The 21,657-nt window shown below is 47.6% G+C and overlaps 1 pseudogene; it reads right to left on the bottom strand.

The window, feature by feature from the left end:
* Positions 1-9,587: 9,587 nt before the first annotated feature.
* Positions 9,588-21,657, bottom strand: part of LOC125483807 — a 42,591-nt pseudogene continuing 30,521 nt past the window's right edge.

Genomic DNA, 21,657 nt, shown 5'->3' on the forward strand with positions numbered 1-21,657 from the left:
GATGTTTGCTTTTGGAAATAAGGGCGGATAGAAATTTGACAAAAGATTGCACTTCAGTTAATTGGAATTGTATTCCTTTTCGCCACAACAGCAGAGATGGCCGAATAAATTCAAAACAAGGATGACTGACGAGAAGAGCACGCAGCAACTCCCTGTCTATGTCAACGCAGAGGCCTGTGGTTGGCAAAGAAGAAATAATTGCGGTTATTTCTGCCCCGTTTCGAACCGGGGACCATTCGCGTGTGAGGCAAGCGTGATAACCACGACACTACAGAATCACCAGATACCCAGACTGTTCCCGCAGACCTTTGTACTGCATTGAAATTTGCAGACATTCACGTTTTACTTTTCATTTTGAAACAGATTGATGTAGTCCAGCCTTGTTGGCATTATTGAGAAATAAAGAAAATCACGTGAAATTGTTCAGAAAATATTCACAAGTTTGTTGCCAGACTTACGCAGTTTGGACTGTAGGGCGAAGCTGAATAGGCTGGGCCAAATATCCCTGCAGCCTCCGAGGCTGAGGAATGGACTTAGAGAAGTTTATAAAGTCATGAGGGATATGGACAGGGTGAATGGTCGAGGGCATATATTTAAGGTGAGAGGGGAAAAATTAAACAGGAGCCGAGGGGCATTTTTCACGCAGAAGGTGGTGCGGAAATGGAATGAACTGCCAGATCAAGTTGTGGAGGCTGGTGGAACTACAACATTTCAAAGGCATCTGGATGTGTGGATGAATCGGAAGGGTGCAGAGGAATAAGGGCCAAATGTCGGCAAATGGGGTTAGATGAATTTAGGATAACTGGATGGCATCGACAAGGTGCACCAAAGTGTCTGTTTTCTCGCTGTCTATCTGGACGACGCTACAGTTGATGGACGCCAGTTGCTGATTCGCTTCCACCTGTCTCTGTGGTGTAATCGGTTAGCACGTTCCGCTAATCAGCGAAAGGTTGGTGTTTCGAGCCCACCTAGGGACGGTGAGCTCCTTCACTTTCAACTTCCATGACACGTTCTCAGTGAGGATTTTTGGCTGCAAGAAAATTACCGTGTTAGCTCCTCAGGTATCGAGCGAATCCCCAAGCAGACAGCTCTTAACGCACAACCAAAGCAAAAAGGACAAGGCGAACGCAGTTTCACAAACTCGAAAGCATGAATGCTGTCTGTGACACACCTCGAGTTGTCGATGTTGTGTACTACTCACACCTGTGCCAGTGGAGCAGTTCTAAACTGAGCTTCCAACTATACTGGAGGTTGAGTTCAACGCCACTTTCCAGAAAGTGCTCAAGTAAGGGAAAAAAGAGAACAGAATAAGAATGACCCACGAAATGTGACGATTAGCAATCACGGTCTCGGAGAGGTTGGGTTTCCCTTCTGATCAACAATGCGGGTGTGTCTGCATGGCAATGATTGCGGCGGATCCAGAAAGCGGCTCATCAACTCCCTTCTCCAGGACGGAAATGAGAGAAATTTAACAAAATTTCACATCACCACAACAGAAAATAACTGCGATTAGAATTTATGCAGAATTTGCTTTCACAGCAGAGGTGGTCTTACAATCTCCATTCGCTTACAGTGAAAAGGGTGAACAACGCAAATTGCCTGGAACATAAAGCAACAGCGCAGCCTGCTTGTTCCTGCTATCATGCTGGGAGCATTCCGCATGCGATAACCACTACACCATGTAAACACGGTCTGGACGTTGAGCCGATGGAGGAACTGTGCTGTCCCGCATCATAGATCAGTTTGCGAGCAGTAAAGACATTTTGATGTGTTGACCTTAAACGCAAGTCATTCCTACCATTCTTCGTCATAACCTACGCCTCCTCAGAGACTGGAACCTAAATCCAGCGCCTAAAACCATGACGAGCCGTTGGCTCAGATATGACATTTTCCAATGTTGGCACTGCAACTCAACAACAGCAAAGACACAGGGAAAGGCTTCAAAGGTCCCTATCCGGCTTGCACATTTTCTTAACTGCTCGGGTGTGCCCAGCTACAATAATAATTACCGACCAGATACCGATAGCCCATCAATCAAACTAACATCAATGGAAAGCTGAATCTACCTCGTGAGACTCGTTTGAGCAACAAATGTAATGTGTCTGTGAGAACCTGTATTCGGTTATGCTTCGATAAAGAAAACATGAACTGCATGATATTTTTGGAATTTAGATTATCACTTTGGAAAATGATTTCAGTCATTGCTCGACACAGAAGAACTGTCGCATTTAAACGTAACATGAAAAACACTGGACTACAGGGAAAATGCACAAAGCTGAGCAGGCCGTCGTGTTATACATGATAGCGTGCAGCGTATTTACAGTTATCACGCCTGTTTTGTAGAATAAATTATTCAAAGAAAGTCCTCCATCTCAAAAGCTAGTTCGCATTATAATCCGAGAAAGACAGATCAGATTGCGCGGTTGTTCGATCCTCGGTGCAGGAATGATTTGCCATTTCCCTTGTCGTTCTCCTTAACCGTGCATTTTTGTCTGCGGAGCTTTCTTGACCTGGACATGAGGAAATGTCAGACGGCTGCCGCTGAGTGGGAAAACTGTGTGGAAAATGAAGAAATGTGACTGACTAAATTTTACTCAACTCCACCTTGCTTAATTGGGGATGCACAAAAGGCAGTTTCTAAAGCTATTGACAGAACGTAAACGGTGATCAGAGATGTTAAAGTTGCTAATAGCACGTGATTGGTCTTTCTTCTAGATGTGAAAAGCTCTTGAGTCACCTTCACATCCCTCGTTGCTGACTAAATAAGATACAATTTGCTTCACCAGATCCGCGTGTACCTCGCTTTCTTATTCCTCCCTGTTTAGATTTTCTTACTCTTCTGCCATGTCAATAAAAAAATGGATACAATATCATTTGGTAGCCTGACTGCCTTTCCCTCAGTTTCAATTGCAACATTGCTTAGATTTCAGTGCACACGTGGATATTCGTGAATCTGTGAGAGCGTGAGTCTGGAGGTTTATCAGAGTCCGTAAATCCATTCATTCTCGTTGATGACTGAATGAGACGCAAATGCGTCCAGCGCTAAGAAATGCCAACATGTTTCTCTACTCCAAAACATGATTGAGGTCTTCTGCTTTGATTCACGCACACTGAGTCATGGCAGACCTTATCAGAATTAGATCTTTCATAGACTAATTTGAGATGCATTTGAAAGAGAGGGTAAATCAGGAATCCGTGGTGCACCGTGACACCAGCAAATCAGGCTTCAACTTGGCATTGAACCAGGACACCTTCTCACGTAAAGCAATACGAAGCTTCTACTCTGCAGAAATTATCAGAGCACGCCAAGTGCACTCTTAAAATTGATGACCATCTGTGCAGTACAAATCAGCACATATTCAGGACCAGGGAGGAAGGAAAATTAACAAAACTTAGCACTGCAATTAATTGGAATTGTATTCCTTTTCGCCACAACAGCAGAGATGGCCGAATAAATCCAAAACAAGGCAACTGACGAGAATAGCACGCAGCAACGCCTCGTCTACGTCAATGCAGAAGCAAGTCGTTCGCCACAAACGGGCAAAACGTACCGTTTATGCCGGCTTTGACACGGGCAGGTAAAGAAGAGGCAGATCCTGCGGCTTCTGCCTAGTTAGGAACCGGGCACCTTTCACGTGTGAGGTGGATATGATAACCACTACACCACAGAAACACGACACGCTGAGGTCATGCCCGCTGACCTTCGTAGAGCATTGAAATTTGCAGCCATTCACGTTTTACTTCTCGATTTCAAATAGATTGATATTGTCCAGCCTTATTGACATTACTGAGAAATAACCAAAATCACGTAAAATTGCTGAGAAAATAGTCGCAAGGATGTTGCAAGAGTAACGCGGTTTGATCTGTAGCGCGAAGCTGAATAGGCTGGTCCAATTTTCCCTGTAGCGTCAGAGGCTGAAGAATAGACTTGGAGAAGTTTATAAAGTCATGAGGGATATGGAGAGGGTGAACTGTCAAGGTCTTTTTTTTTTCACTGGGTGGGCGAGTCCAAAACTAGAGGGTATACATTGAATGTGAGAGGAGAAAGTTAAATGGAAGCTGAGGAGCAATTTTCATGCATGTATGGAATGAATTTCCAGAGGAAGTGATGAAGGGTCGTAAAATTAAAACATTTCAAAGGCAACTGTATGTGTGGTTGAATCGGAAGGGTTTAGAAGGATATTCTGGTAAATGGAGCTGGATTACTTCAGGATATCTGGTCGCCATGGACGAGGTGGACCGAAGAGTCTGTTTCTGCGCTGTCCATCTCTACGCCACTACAGTTGCTGCTCCCCGGTTTAATTGGTTGTTTGCAGGAGTGTCTAACGTAGCCACCATTGCAGATTTTTAATTCTATATGTTATTATGTGTGCAAGCAATCTTCCTCTTCATCTCTTACAAGTGTAACTGACGCAGCTAATTCATAGAATAGAGAATAAATTGTCCCTGTGTGTCCCAGGTTTATAATATCACAAAGCATGACACTGAGCCACGCAATCAATGCTAATGTTGCCATACTCGTTCTGGGCCATTACTACAGACAGAGAGACAAGTGATGGTGGTTTAACCTGAGGGACACCACACCTCGGGTGAGCAGAGAGGTTGAAAATGAATAGTCATTGGCGGGAACCAGAGGGATATAATCCCACAATACTGGCATCATGAGGAAAACTGGCAAATGGCTCTGAGGAACAGTTTGGCTTTCAGAACTGTCTTCAAGGAGGAAATTGTAGATTTTGTGTCCCAACAAACAGCAATGTTTCCAGAAATTGGTAGAAGGGCTGGATTTGTTCCATTGAAGCATTCAAGGAATTGAATAACTATTTAGATGAACACTTAAAATGTCAGAACACACAAAACCAAGTGCTGGAAACTGGATTTACAAGTGAGATGTTCGATGACTGGCATTGATATAATATCATAGAATAATCTCGATCATTTTGCAACTGAAGAAAAGATCAAAAGCAGTGTCAAAAAGAGAAGTTACAAACATTGCATGCGCCTTCCTTGGTGTTCTATTAGTTGGGATTCGGCTCTCTGACTGCTCTTTCATGAATTTGATTTCCAGTCAGGGAATGAGGATTTGTTGTTCCTATCCAAACTCTTAACATGAACATGAGTTTCTGACATTAAAACTAGCGAACACAGCATCTCTATCAGAACCAGTGATAGTTTCACATCAGAGGTGAATTTAATGGGAAGAAGCGCTGAGATCCATTGCATTCGTCTGCTGAGAAATAGTAATACAAAAATGTTCCTTATTGAAACATACAGGTTTTTTGGGCGATGTAACAGATTAGATGCAGAAAGGTTTGTTCCCTTCTCGGGCCGTTTAGGAACGAAGTGTCTAATATTAGAATGGAGGTCACACATTTAAGGCAGAGACGAGGTAGAATTTATTCTCTCAGATGGTTGTGAATCGGTAGAATTCTTTACAGCAGAGGGTTGTCGAGGGTGGGTCATTAAGTGTATTTAAGGCTGAGATCGACAGATTTTTTAGCAGTAAAGGTATCAAAGGTTATTGAGAAATCCAAGAAAGTGCAGTTCAGAATTGTCAGATCAGGATTATCCGCTCATTGAACAGTGGAGCAGACTTGATGGCCTGAGTTGTCTCTTTCTACTCCTAAAATGCATGGTCTTAATATGGGGCTGTAAAATTGAACCGAGTAAAATTTGCTAACTTAAAAATACGTGGATCCCCTTGGAGCACTAAACCGAGACAGCCATTGAGGTTAATGATCCGGAGTGATCTGTGTACCAGGGTAAACAGGAAAAAAACAGCCTTTAGTAACCACACTGAACCTGGCTCTATTAGGCCTACAGTCAACTGTCGCAAATCACCGTTGCTCTTCACTTTTCCTGACCTCCCCTCCTTCTTGTTTTAAATCAATTGCACGTCAGGCAATTGCAGCTGACATTGCTGATGTGGAACTGTAACATGCAGTGAAGCGATTCTGACTGGTCCATGATATAATCCTGCTTCTAAAGATCAGTCAATAATTCATATTTATTACTGTAAATGTTAACCATTGTGGAAGAAAGAAAATTACATCACGCAGGTAGATGGAAATTTAGGCCAAGACAGAAATTACATCGCAAGGGTAGCTGGGAATTTAGGTCAAGACACAAAGGACAGACATGGGAGAAACTGATGGCATAGAGAAAGAATTTTTAATTAGTTTAGCATATGGGGTTTTAATGAGCTGAGCAGAAGTCGGGAGGTAGTTACTCAGACTGCGTTATCACTATGTGCATGTTATCTTAGCTAGAGCTAGAGGAGGATCTCTTAATATATTGCCACTATACCAAGGTTTTAGGATGAATTAGAGATGTCCCTTGTATCCCCGTGGGGCCTAGTTACCGATAAGCTAGAGTTCAATCAAACCGTATTTCACTCCCCATGCTGGCTGCATGCCGAAGTTCATTTGAAAAAGTAATTATTGAGGCATCTGTAAAACAGCATTCCTGTTATCTCGAGCAGTGTCTGTTTTTCTTTAAACTTACCATGAGTGAATCAACAAACACAAGATGTCACGGGAACATCCTGCTCTGAAGTTAATTGTATAAATGAGATTGTTGTACACTTGGTTAACGGAGTTGGTGCCGGTGGATATCGACACTCACTTTCCTTTGTACCAAGTAAGAGAATAAAACTGCTTTGAATGAGATCTGGAGTCAAGTCTCATTATTAGTTAAGTAGAAAGAAATAAAAATTTCTACAAGAATTTGGCGTAGCCAGCAGGATCCCACAGAACGGGATTCAGACGGAATCACCTGAGTGGAGACACTGGAGTCTGAAACCTAGACTGTCCAACAAGGAGGGGGACAGATCTGAGCTGGTCCAAGCTGAAAGGGAGCGAGGGACAGGTAGGGAACGAGTGAGTGAGGGACGGTGCGAGGGAGCAAAGGACGGGAAGGAAGGGAGCGAGGGACGGGGAGGGAGGGAGCGAGGGACGGGGAAGGAGGGAACGAGATACGGGGAGGGACGGAGAGGGAATGAGGGAGAGGGCGAGTGATGGGGAGGGACGGGGAACGAAGGAGGGTGCGAGGGAAGAGGAGTGAGCAAGGGGCAGGGAGGGAGGAAGCGGGGGAGTGAGGGAGGGAGCGACGGAGCGAGTGAGCGAGAGACAGTAAGGGAGAGAGGGAGGGAGGAACCGGAGCAAAGGACGGGTGCGAGGGAGAGAGGGACGGGATCGAGTGACGGGGAGGGAGCTAGGGATAGGGAGGGAGCGAGAGATGGGGAGGGAGCGAGGGATATGGAGGGAGAGGGAGGGGGACAGGAAGGGTGAGGGAAGGAGCGAGGGATAGGGAGGGATAAAAGAAGGGAGAGGGAGGGAGCGAGGGACAGGGACAGGGACGGACAAGGAGGGGGAGGGACAGGGAGGGAGCAAAGAACAGGGAGGGAGGGACAGGGAGTGTGTGAGGGACAGGGAAGGAGGGACAGGGAGGGAGCGAGGGACAGGGAAGGGGGACAGGGAGGGTCAGGGAAAGAGCGAGGTACATGGAGGTAGACAGAGTTGGACAGACAGGGAGGGAGCGAGTGTCGGGGAAGGAGCAAGGGACAGGGAGGGAGCAAGTGACAGTGACAGGGAGGGAGAGAGGGACTGGGAGTGGGGCAGGGAGGACAGGGAGGGAGCGACGTACAGGGAGGGAGCAAGGGACAGGGAGGGAGCAATGCAGCGAGGGACAGGGAGGGAGCGAAAGACGGCGATGGAGCGAGGGAACGAGGAATGGGGAGGGAGCGAGTGAGGGAGTGAGGGACGGCGAGGGAGCACGGGACGGGGAGGGTGCAAGGGATCGGGAGAGAGCGATGGGGAGGGAGCAAGGGAGCGAGTGATGTGGAGGGAGGGGGGAGCGAACGAGGGACGGGGAGGGAGGGATGAGTAGCGAGGGAGCTAGGGACAGAGAGCGAGGGAGCGAGGGACTGGGAAGGAGGGAGTGAGGGAGGTTCGGGGAGTGGGGCGGGAGGGAGGGAGGGAGTGAGGGACAGGGAGGGTGCACTGGACGGGAAGGGTACGAGGGACCAGGAGGGAACAACAGGGAGGGAGCGAGGGAATGAGGGATGGGGAGGGAGGGAATGAGGGAGGAACGGGGATTGGGGCGGGTGGAAGGGAGGGAGGGACGGACGGGGAAGGGTGTGAGGAGCGAACGAGGGACGGGGAGGGAGGGACGTGGAACGAGGGAGCAAAGGACAGGGAAGAAGGGAGTGAGGGACGGGGAGGGTGCGAGGGAGCAAGGGATCAGGAGGGAGCGTGGGACAGAGTGAGGGACAGGGAGGGAGCGAGGGACAGTGAGGGAGCAAGGGACAGGATTGGCGACAGGGAGGAGGGAGCGAGGGACATGGACTGGGAGGGGGCGAGGGTGCGAGGGACGGGGAGGGAGCGAGGGATGTGGAGCGAGGGGCGGGTAGTGAGCAATGGGGAGGGAGCGAAGGAGAGTGAGGGTGCGAGGGATGGCGAGGGAGCGAGTGTCGGGGTGGGAGCGAGGGACGGGGAAGGAGTGACGGGGAGGGAGCAATGGAGTGAGCGACAGGGAGGGAGGGAGCGAGCGACAGGGAGGGAGGGAGCGTCAGGGAGGGAGGGAGGGAGAGAGAGCGACAGGGAGTGAGAGAGGGAGCGACAGGGTCAGCGTCTGGGGGCAGGGGGATGGGGGCCAGGGAGCCAGATACAGGGCTGGGGTCCAGGGGGACAGGGAGCCAAGGGGTTACAGAGATAAGTGAGGGACTTGAAGGGAACGAGGAGGACAAGGAAGAGGGGGCAGAGAGAGAGAGAGAAAGTTGGTCAGTGATATAGAGGTAGAGACAAGGAAACAGGGGCAGAGTGAAAGGTGAGAGCGAGGGGGGAGGATAGAGACAAAGGGTAGAGAGGGGGATGGAGAGAGAGATAGAGAGGGGAAGGAGGACAGAGAGAGGCAAAGGCTGTGATAGGGGATGAGGGAGCGGTGGGGTCAGAGGGAAAAATACAGAGTGGGAGATGGGGTTCACACATGCAGAGGGTGAGAGAAGCGGGTCCGGACATTCGAGGAGGAGGGAGAGAGAGACAGGACGCAGGGAGAGAAGGAGGGAGTGGTTTGGAGAGGGTGGGTGGAAAGAGAGAAGGAACGGAATGGAGAGAGGGATGGGGAGCAGGGGGATAGGGAGAAATGTGGGTCAGAGAGTGAGCAAGGAGGGACAGGAGAGAGAGAAAGAGACAGAGATATACCAGAGGTGAACGCAAGGACAGAGTGACTTAAATCCAACCCCTGAGCTCAGTCCCGAAATCCTCCCGTTCCCTTCGGGCCGAGTCTGTCTCTCTCCAGCTGAGCTTCTTCAAAACAAAGGCAAACAACAATATCGTTTTCTGTGCTGCTTGGCACTTTTTAATGAACGTTAATTACATATTGAAGTTATGGATGCAGTCAGTGGAATGGTGCCTTTTCTCTCTGGTCTGTGAGTTGAGAGAAACATTGCCATGTTTCCCTGTAACCCCCTGTGGGATAAGGTTGGACAAGCCAGCACTATCCTCAGTCTGTTGCCATAGCGACAAGCTGCGTCATTGCTGAAACATTGAACAGAAATGAGAAAATCCTGGATGGATTGATGAATGATTGAATTTGATTGATTGATGTATTTGGGTAAAGGGATATTTCAGCATATTCTTCAGCTGCTGCCTGAACTTAGTCTGGGTCACAACATAAATCGCGGTGTTTGTGCAGCAACTGAGGAGCTGCAGCATGAAGCCCAATTCCTGCACAAAGGGATGTAGACGCACGGATTGATACCCAATCCACCACATCCGGGACCATATAGAATACACCATTAACGTTGACCATAACCGGATGAAATTGGCTGAGATCACAAACAGTAAAACGATCGATTTTTTTCGATTTTGCATTTCTGTGTCACACTGACCGTCCCCATTGGTGTGAGCCCGGAGTCTCCTGCGGGCTCTGCTGGTCACTAAAATGTGTCTGACGGTGAAAACATTGAGCAGCAGAATCAGGAGAAATGGGAGAGCCGGGGTTAGAATGTGGTGGAGGAACTCGATTGTGACCCAGACACGTGACGTTTGAACATCGATTGTTACTGCACAAAACCAGGGGTTGTTCCACAGCCAATAGCGAGCAGTGAGCATAAAATACCAGAAAATGTTCTTTAAACAGCTCAGCACAGTCACTGTTCCCAGAACCACAGCCGCCGTTTTCTCACTGCAATATTTACTTTTCAGCTTCTGGCAACAAATGGCCACAAATCGATCAAAGGTGAAAGTGACGTTGAACCAGACAGAACAGTCAGTGGCTGCATAAAGCAGGACGGCATGGATATTACACACGGGGATGTCCCACAGGAAATAAAACTGTTCCGGATAAACAGTAGGAATGTGTCTCAATGTCAGGTCGAGGATAATGACCAGTGGATCTGCCACTGCCATGGCCCCCAGGTAACGTCTGACACATGGAGACTAGCCACAATCTTTGTAAAGCAGGATGTAGATCGTCACTACGTTAACTGTGAGGAAGGAAAACAAATAAATGGTTCATCAGCCTAGAGGCATCGTTACCAGTTTGATTGAGGACCCAGTGACATTTTCAAATGTATCACTGGTTTATTGAAAAATAATGAAGCTGAAATAACAAATAGTAATGTCTCAATATTTTTTACAAGAAATGTAACGTAAAACACAAGAAACACTCCCTCCCTGAAGATACAAACGCGCATCCATAAGAACAGATGATTTCTTGAACATTCCCACACACTCGATCGCTCAAGAGCAGACATAGGTCACTTCTTTACAGTTCCTAATACGGAGGGTGAAGATGTTGCTGTCCTGAAGGATTCTCTCCCAGTTTCTTGAAGACAAATGGAGGTTGGAAATTTCTGTCTTTTAGTCTAAATTGTGATCAATTTTCGGTTGTGAAGAAACATGAACACAAGGAAAATGTATTCACCCCGTTAACTGCCTGAGGGGATTTTGAAACAGTGTCTCCTTCTCCCTGGAGCGGGAACTTTTCCCTCGGGATCTAATCTTTTGTTCAATTAACTGACGTCCAACCGTTCACAAATAATGTCAGTTACAGAATGTTCCAGGGAATGTCGGTTACAGAATGTTCTGGGGAATGTCGGTTACAGAATGTGATGGAATCATAAAGATCCACATCAGTAAGGCCCTTCTGTCCATCTCGTGGTGGAAATCTCTCCCCAAACTCAACTCAAGTGGCAAACACAAATTAAAGGCATTGCCAGATCAGCTGAAGTGGTCAGTTATCTCACATTCTCAATCCACCTCACAGAACCAGCCCAGACACCACAAACCCAGTAGAAATATCTGTTCAGCATGGAGCACTGTGCAGACCAGGCTAGTGTCCTGCTCAATACAACCCGGCAATCTGTCCAGAGTGGGACACTGTGCAGGCCTCACCGGTCAACTATATATCAGTCCAGCACGGAGAGCTGTGCAGACAACACGAGTGCATTCATCTATAAACCCGAACCAGGTATCTCTCTAGCACGGGGGGCTGTGAAGTGAACACCAGTGAACTGATCTGTAAACCCAGAGCAGTTACCCTCCTTGCGTGTCGATCTGTACAGACCACCCCAGTGCAGTGCTCGGTAACGCTGTGTTAAATCGCTGCCCAGCCTGGGGAAACTTGAGCCCATGCTGGAAGTGACAGGATGTGCGGCTCCCATCCATTTACAGCTCCATATCTCCAAAGTGCCATGACAAGGGGCCCCATGGGTGTGGAAATCACTGCCAGAGAGAGATGGTGGGGCATCAGCTTAAATATGAACAAATGGGATGGGTTGGATATATAGACAGAGAGGGGGAGACTGAGAGACATTGTCATGGAAGGATGTGTTCACCAGTTTTAGAATGCTGACATGTAGACATTTTGAAAGCATCTTGCAACATGGGTCAGTTTTTCAGGAATGATGTGTGAAGAGGATATTGCTGTGAGTTCAGATGATGGAGAGTTTTGAATGAGCATTTGTTCTGCATTTGTGACTGAGAGTGTGGTGAGCACAGACTTTGGCTCATTGGGCTGAATCTAACAATAATTTGTCTCAGTGACATTTTAACTGAGTGTGACAGAGGGATAGTCTGCAGGAGGCCGAGCTAGTTTTCTGATGCTATCTTATCAAACTCCCCTCATTATCTACCTACCCCGCCACATACCATTCCTCTCATTCAATGCCAGCCTGATTCTCTCACCCATCATGGCTGGTAATAGTTCCCATCGCCTGGATAGCCCGGGTATTCCATGATCCCTGGCACATGTGCCATCACTCAAAGGCCAATGGGCACACATTTGAACTTTCTCAGTTCGGATCCAGCCTGCACGGTTTACCCCGAGCCTGACAGATAAGAGGCAATTGCGCCAAGATTTATCGAAAGGGAAACAGAGGTCCTGGTGGATGGGCTAATACAAAGGAGGACCATTCTTTTAGCAGAGGAAACCACACCAAAAGACCCACTGAGCATGGCCTGAGCTCACCACCCAGCTCAGTGCAGTATCTGCAGTCTGAAGAAATGTCCAGCAACACAGGGCAATCAACAATAACCTTCCCCGCTCTGTCAGGATAAGTATCACCGTATTCTCTCTGCTCCATCACTCTATCTCTCTCACACACACACATACCTCCGCTACTCACCTATACTGAAAACACTGCATGGATCCAACACTGTCGACTGCTTCAATCCGGATACCTCACCACTTCCCACTCACCTACACCATCACTAACAGCAGGGCCACGCACATTCACTTTCATTCCCTCCCTCCCTTTCCCTCATTCCAGGAAAAACAGCCTGGAATAGGACAGAAAGGGCCAAGCAGGGCAGCAGTGTTTCCCACATCAGTTCCCTCACCCACCTTCCTCCGCCACATGAGGAGGACCCTGGAATGAGCCGGAGAGAACCAGGACGACCCGTGTGGAGATTCCAAAATATACACGTTCCACCAACCGAGTAAGGAGCAATGTTCAGTGAAGGGTAATTCTCACTTTAAACCCGCTGTCAGTTCCATTTCCACCTGGCACAGCTTAGAAATCGTGTCCCTGATGCCATCTCCCTTTTATATCGAGCCGATACAAATGGAATCCCCCCGGGCTCGGCGAGCAGGAGGTTGGGCTCACAACACATCGTCTCCACCAGCTCCCAGGAAGGGAGCATGGAGTCTCCCTCCTACATCTCCTCCTTCAGACAGCTCAGATACTGAAACTAACCTGTAATATTTACTCGTCTCCCAACTTGTCCTTACATCTTTAATAATCAAGCATTGAAAATCTCATACAGTCACAGTCCCCATGGAACAACTGAAATACTGTCACAATCACTGGAGCGAGCAAATACTGATATACTCTCATGGAGTGATTCAAATAATGAAATGCTGTCCACGGAATAACAGAAATCCTGACACACACCAGATGGAATGAATGAAATACTGACAAACCACAGAGCCAGAGAAATTCTAATCGGCTCCGCTTACTTGGGTAAGTATTGGTGTATTAGTGTGTGTATCTGTGTGTCTCTGTGTGAGACAGGTCTGACAGTCTCTGTGCTGTTTGATGTGATACAATGCCACCCTCTACTGGTCTCCACACATGACTGCACAGGCAGCAGCAGAGGATGAGAACCATCAGGGATTTATTCAGAGGGCCTGGGAGGGCAGTAGCTCACAACACCATCCAAACTGATTTCTTTTTCATGTACTTATCTAAATGTCTTTTAAACAATGTAACTTTACCCACTTTCAACATTTTGTCTGGAAGTTTATTCCATACACGAACGACTCTCTGTAAAATAATTGCCCCTCATGTCTGTTTTAAAATATTTGCTCCTCAAAACTTAAAATATCCCCGTAGTCTTGAAATCTTCCACCGCCAAGAAAAGATAACTGACATTCAACTTATGTGTACCCCTCATAATTTATAAGCCTCAATCTGGTCACCCCTCAACCTCCTACGCACAAGTGAGAGAAGTCCCAGCCTCTCCTTATAACTCAAACCATCCAATCCCAGCGACATCCCTGTCAATCTCTGCTAAACCCACTCCAGATAAATATTATCCTTCGTATAACAGTGTGACCAGAACTGGACACAGTACTTCAGAAGATGCCTCACCTACATCATGTACAACGTGAAAATGACATCCCAACTCCTAAACTCAAAGGTCTGAGCAAAGAAGGTAGCGAACTAAATGCCTTCTTAACTACCATGTCTATATGTGACACAAACTTCAAAGAATGATATTTGATGCCCTAGCCTCTGTTCTGCAACACTACCAAAGGCCCTACTTTAAATTGTATAAGTCTTGCCCTTGTTTGTTTTACCAAAAGTAATGTCTCACATTTATGCAAATTAAACACAATCTGCCACACCACAGCCCAGTGCGTGATATTCCCACCCCCCACACAACTCTGACATGTTTTGAAAGATCGTCCCATTTCCAGAATTCCTACAAACTCCGGCCTTTATTTTCCCAAAGACACTGAGCTTGGTTTGCCTTGTGCGGGCAGGAGGTGGTGGGGGATGGGTGGTGGTGAGGGGGTGGTGGTGGTGGGGGTGGGGTTGGGGGCGTGGTGGATTGCAGACCAGCTGGTGGTGAGGAGATTCATTTTCTTCAGGTAAGAGGGGTTGCCATGGGTACCCGGATGGGCCTAGTTATGCCTGTCTCTTCATGGGGTACGTGGAACATTCCTTTTTCCAGTCCTATTCTAGGTCCCAACCACAACTCTTTCTCCAATGCATCGATGATATCATCGGTACTGCTTCTTTCTCTCGTCTGGAATTGGAAAACTTCAAATATTTTGCTTCCAATTTCCACCCTGCACTCACTTTCACCAGGTCTATCTCTGAGCCCTCCCTTCCCTTCCTCGACATTTCTGTTTCCATTTCTGGGGATAGACTGGACACTAATATCCATTACAAACCCACAGACTCCCACAGCTACCTGGACTATACATCCTCACATCCCACTTCCTGTAAAGACGCCATCCCATTCTCTCAGTTCCTCCGTCTCCATCGCATAAGTTCAGATGAGGCCAACTTCGACAAGGGAGCCTCCAACGTGTCCACCTTCTTCCTCAACCGAGGATTCCCCAGCTCCGTTGTCGACAGGGCCCTCAACCAGGTCCGACCCATCTCCCGCACTTCTGTCCTCACCTCTTCTCTTCCCTCCCGCAACAGGAATAGGGTTCCCCTTATCCTCACCTACCATCCCACCAGCATCCACATCCAGAAGATCATCAGATGCCATTTCCGCCACTTTCAGCGAGATGCCACCACCAGAAACATATTCCCCTCCCCTCCCTTGTCTGGCTTCCACAGGGACCGTTCCCTCTAGGGCACCCTGGTCCACACTTCCTTCACCCCCAACACCTCCCCACAGCCCTACGGCACCTTCTCCTGTAACCAGCGAAGGTGGAACACCTGCCCATTTACCTCCTTCCTCCCCAGCATCCAAGGGCCCAAACATACCGTCACCTGCACTTCCCAGAATCTGTTCTACTGCATTCGCTGCTCACCACGTGGTCTCCTCTACATTGGGGAAATGAAGTGTAGACTTGGCAACCGCTTTGAAGAACATCTATGTTCTGCTCGCAAAAAAGACCCTGAACTACCTGGTGTCTGCCACTTTAACGCACCATCCTGCTCCCTGGCCAGCGTCTCTGTCTCTGGCTTGCTGCAGTGTTCCAGCGAAGCCCAACGCAAGCTGGAGGAACAACACCTCATTTTCCGCTTGGGGACCCTACAGCCCCCCGTCCTCAATATTGAGTTCAATAATTTTAGGGCCGAAACTCTCCCATTCCCAGCTCCCACCCCACACACCAGGACTTGTTACCACACATCCTGCCATTGCACACCCGCTGTTGTTAGTCACTAACAGTCCCTATTAACAACTATTCATCCTCCCAGCCTGATCGTTATCAACTCCTTTGTCTGTCCAACTTCTTTCTCTTTCTTTGGGCCCTATCGTATCGTTTACTCTCTACTCCACCCACCTCCTTATTTTCTGCATACAAACTGACATTTTCCCAGCCTCCATCCTTCTGAGGAAGGGTCACTGGACTCCAAACATTAACTCTGTTTTTGCCTTCACAGATGCTGCCAGACCTGCTGAGCTTTTCCAGCAAATTTGTTTTTGCTCCTAGAATACAATGTGTTGCCTTGTAACATTTAATGGTTTTAGGAGGAGGGCAGTCACACGTTAGAGGCGGGAAATACTGATCTGCAATACGATCTTTTGGGGTTGGAAATTATGCTCTTTTGTCGTGTCTGGTGTTCAGTAATGTCTAATCGAGATTCTTCATAGTGCAGAAGATGTCTTCAGAATTTCTTTCCCTAACATTGCAGTGTACAGATATAGTAGGAACTGCCGATGCTGGAGAATCTGAGATAACAAGGTATAGAGCTGGATGAACACAGCAGGCCAAGCAGCATCACAGGAGCAGGAAAGCTGACATTTCGGGTCTGGATCCTTCTTCAGAAATGGGGGAGGGGAAGGGGATTCTGGAAAAAATAGAGAGAGAGAGGGGGAGGCGGATGGAAGATGGATAAAGGAGCAGATAGGTGGAGAGGGAAGACAGACGTGTCAAGGAGATGGGGGTGAGGCTGGTAGGTAGGAGGTGGGGGTGGGAGTTGAGGTGGGAGGTTTGGATAGGTGGGAGAAAGGACAGACAGGTTAGGGAGGCGGGGACGAGCTGAGCTGATTTTGGGATGCGGTTGGGGGCGGGGAGATTTTGAACCTTCTGAAGTCCACATTGATACCATTGGGCTGCAGGGTTCCCAAGCAAAATATGAGGTGCTGTTCCTGCAGCCTTCGGGTGGCATTGTTGTGGCACTGCAGGAGGCCCAGAATGGACATGTTGTCTGAGGAATGGGAGGGGGATTTGAAGTGGTTTGCGACTGCGAGGTGCAGTCGTTTGTTGCGAACCGAGCGTAGGTGTTCCACAAAGGGGTCTCCAAGCCTCTGCTTGGTTTCCCCGATGTAGAGGAGGCCACATCAGGAACAGGGGATACAATATACCACATTAACAGATGTGCAGGTTTGATGTGGAAGGTTTCCTTGGGGCCTGGGATGGGGGTGAGGGGGGAGTGTAGGGGCAGGTGTAGCACTTCCTGTGGTTGCAGAGAAAAGTGCCGGGGGTGGTGGGGCTGGTGGGGATTGTGGAGCAGACAAGGGAGTCACGGAGAGAGTGGTCCCTCTGGAAGGCAGATAAGGGTGGGGAGGGAAAATGTCTTTGGTAGCAGGGTCAGATTGCAGGTGGCAGAAGTGCCGGAGGATGATGCATTGGATCCGGAGGTTTGTGGTGTGGTACGTGAGGAGAAGAGGGATTCTACTTTTGTTGCTATTGCGGGGAGCGGGTGAGTTGTGGGATGAGTTTGTGGGAAACGCGAAAGATGCGGTCGACGGAGTTTTCGACCACTGTGGAGGGGAGTTTGTAGCCCTTGAGAAACGAAGACATCTGGGATGTCCGGGAGTGGAATGCCTCATCTCGGGAGCAGATGCGGCAGAGGCGGTGGAATTGGGAATAGGGGATAGAATTTTTGCAGGACGATGGGTGAGAGGAGGTGCATTCTACTTAGCTGTGGGAGTCGGTAGGCTTGAAATGGATATCAGATTCCAGGTGGTTGCCAGAGATGGAAACAGAGAGGTCCAGGAAGGAGAGAGAGGTATCAGAGATGGTCCAGGTAAACTTAAGGTTGGGATGGAAGGTGTTGGTGAAGTGGATGATCTGTTCGAGCTCCTCGTGGGAGTACGAGGCAGCACCAATACAGTCATCAATATAACGGAGGAAGAGGTGGGGTACAGGGCCAGTGTAGCTTCGGAAGAGGGATTGTTCCACGTATCCTACAAAGAGGCAGGCATAGCTTGGGCCCATGCAGGTACCCATGGCCACCCCCTTTGTCTGAAGGAAGTGGGAGGAATTGAAGTAGAAGTTGTAAAGGGTAAGGACGAGTTCAGCTAAGCGGTCAAGGGTGTCAGTGGAGGGGGGCTGTTCGGCCCTGCGGGTCAGAAAGAAGCGGAGGTCCTTTTGGCCATCTGCACGGGGAACGCAAGTATATAGGGACTGGTGGTCCATGCTAAAGATGAGGTGTTGGGGACCAGGTTTGGAGGAGGTGGAGGGCGTGGGTGGTGTCACGGATGTAGGTGGGGAGTTCCTGGACCAATGGGGAGAAAATGGAGTCGAGATAAGTGGAGATAAGTTCAGTGGAGCAGGAGCAGGCGGAGACAATGGGTCGACCAGGGCAGTCAGGTTTGTGTATTTTGGAAAGGAGATACAAACGGGCAGTGCGGGGTTGGGGAACAATGAGCTTGGAGGCTGTGGGTCACCTGAAGTGATGAGGTTGTGGATGGTGTGGGAGATGATGTTTTGGTGGTCGGGGGCGGGGTCATGATCAAGGGGGCAGTAGGAGGAGGTGTCAGAGAGCTGACCCTGGCCTCGGCGATGTAGAGGTCAGTGCGCCATACTACAACTGCGCCTCCCTTGTCCGCAGGTTTTATAGTGGGGTTGGGGTTGGAGCGGAGGCCTGCATGTTCTGTGGGGGAGAGTTTGGAGTGGGTGAGAGGGGTGGAGAGGTTGAGGCGATTGATGTCTCGACGGCAGTTGGAGATGAAGAGGTCAAGGGAGGGTAGGAGGCCTTGGGGTGGTGTCCAGGAGGAAGGGGTGTGTTGGTTGTTGGGAGAAGGGGTCAGCAGAGGGAGGGTTAAAGATAATAGCCATTTAAGATGGAAATCATAGACAAGCAATTAAAGATGTTGATAGTTTATCTCAATGGCACAGCACATGCACTCAACATCCTGTATTTGAGGTAAGTACCTTGCATTTGTTCAACAATGAAAAATCTTCCCTGTGTAATTCAGTAAAGTTAACCAGAATTCGATAAATCCAAACTCAGCTGAAATCTGCCACGCAAAATGTGACCCAAAATCTGGGCATGACTTCGGTCTTGTGCAATGGGTAGAATGCCTCTGTGCGAGAGCTCTGGATTCCATTCCCATCCCTGAACCTGTGATAATGTCACGAGCTCTGGACCAAAAGTTCTGGATTCAGGTCCTGTCAGTCACAGAGGTGTGTCACAGCATGTCAGAACAGGTTGATGAGCAAATATACAGGAGAATAATGTTGCAGATTCAGAGGCCGTCACAGTGTGGTGGTAGTGTCTTCAACTTTGGGCCCAAAGGTCTAGATTCAAATCCCACAGTGGTGTTTCATAATATGTCTGAACAAGTTGATTAAATTTTTTCTAGAATTGTGACTTGATCGAGAAGGAAGCGGTATCAGTGTTGAATTTCAGAAATTAGGCCCGGGATAACAGAAAGCACAGCCATTCGTGTTGATTGGAGTAAAATGTGCACCTTATATATGTTTATAAAATCATGAAGGGCATGGATAGGGTGAATAGTCAGGGTCTTTTTCCCAGAGTATGGGGAGTCAAAAATTAGAAGGCACAGGTTTAAGGTGCGAGGGGAAAGATTTAAAAAAACATATGAATGAACTGCCAGATGAAATGCTGGAGGCTTGTGAAAACACCATTTTAAAGGTATCTGGATGGGTATATGAATTGGAAGAGTTCAGAGTAATATAGGCCAAACGCTGGCAAATGGGACTAGATTAATTTCGGATACCTGGTCAGCATGGACATGTTGGGCCAAAGAATTTGTTCCCATACTGTACATCTTTATGATTCATTCATCCAATTTATCAAGATCTCTTTGTAATCTTGGATAACCTTCCCTGTCTCCGGTTCAAATAATCTCAGTGTCATCCGTAAACTTGCTAACCATGCCTTCTATAATTTTCATCTAAATCATTTTTTAAATGAGAAACAAAAGTAAATCCAGCACTGATCCCTGTCGATCACCGCTCGTCACAGGCTTCCTGTCTGAAGGACAATCCTCCACGATCACCCTATCTCCTGCCATTAAGCAGACATACACAGAAACTCACACACACAGCCGTGTCTTTAAGACAGATAGATAGGTTTTGATTAATAAGCAGATCAAGGATTATGGTGAGAAGGCAAGAGAATTGTTTTGAGAAACATATCAAGCATAATCGAACAGCAGCACAGACTTGATGGGCCAAATGGCGAATTCTGCTCCAATTTCTTATGCTGTCTGGTCTGAAGGTATCAGGAATATTTTCCCAAGAGAGCAGTGATGGCTGAAATTGATAAATACTTTATTGAACAGAGTCAATCGGAATACGGAATAGGTTTGAGGGAATGAATGGCCTACATCTGCTCCTATTTGTTGTGCTCTTTAAAGAGGAGGTAACTTGCTGTGAGGTTAACGCACTTTAAGGAGTCTCCTAATTAAGATTGAGATAAGGATATATCTTTCTCTTTAATATTGTGCTGTCTGTGGTGTTGTCATCCCCAGGGAACATTGAAGACTCGGTTATTAAAGATAATTCATGCATACCTCAACTGACCTTTGATGATCAGCAGAGTCAATATTTATTGGGAATAAACAGGAAAGGGGTGTTCAGCCATACACAGATCAGTCATGATCTTTGTAAATTGAGCAGCAGGCTCGAGGGTCCAAATGGCCAACTGCAGTTCCTATCCTGTGTGTTGTTCACTCAATCCACCCCACGAGGCTGTTACGGAGGAAAAAGAAATCCCAATTCAAACAGTTATGGTTGTTATAATGAGATAGGAGATCATTATTCTCCCTGCAGAAGTTACGCAGGACTAGAATGAAGTATTCAGACATAAAGTCATAGAGACATAGAGATATACGGCATGCAAACAGACCCTTCAGTCTAACTCGTCCATGCCGTCCAGATATCCTAAATAAGTCTAGGCCCATTTGCCAACATTTGGTCCATACCTCTCCAAACCCTTCCTAAACATATACTCATCCTGATACCTTTTAAATGTTGTAATTGTACCAGCCTCCACCACTTCCTCTGGCAGCTCATTCCATAAATGCACCACCCTCTGCATGAAAATGTTGCCACTTAAGTCCCTTTTCAATCTTTCCCCTCTCTCCTTAAAGCTATGCCCTCTCGTTTATGACTCCTACCACCCCGGGGAAAAGACCTTGATTGCTTACACTTCTGTGCTCCTTATGACTTTGCAAACGTCTGTAAGGTCACTCGTCAAAGACATTTTTTAAAATTTTATTGTGGACCAATTGTGGTAATTTTTCCACACAGCACCCACAGCCAAAAATGTAATTAATCATTAAAATTATCTGTATTTGTGGTGTTGTTAAAGGGACAAATGTTAACCAGACTGATAGGAAATCTTCCCTCCTCCTCAACACATTTCCGGGGACAATTGAGCACCTGATTGAGAGGGCAGCGTAGATTTATTGCTGCATCTGAAAGACGGCATTTTTGACCTTGCAGCATTCGACTCAAATGTCAGTCTATATTCTGTGCTTGTTTTTTAAACTCTCAGTGATCAGAATCATTGAGAGTACAACCTCTACCTGATGATCTGACAACAAATATCCCTAATGGTGTATTGCTCAGCTCAGAAACACGTCGACAACCAGCTGCACATCACAAGAGAGGCCCTGCAACCTTTTTTCGGTTGCAACACAGCGAGGCCTGGTAAACTAACAGGAAATGCAGAGTAGAGATAATTATTTATTTTCAGTTTGGAAAGCTGCAAGTACTGGAATTCCTCCGGAATCAGTGTGAGGTCATCAACAGTTTACAAACGAG

This window comes from Rhincodon typus, chromosome 8, assembly GCF_021869965.1.
Source record: "Rhincodon typus isolate 14 chromosome 8, sRhiTyp1.1, whole genome shotgun sequence".
Classification (NCBI taxonomy): Eukaryota; Metazoa; Chordata; class Chondrichthyes; order Orectolobiformes; family Rhincodontidae; genus Rhincodon; species Rhincodon typus.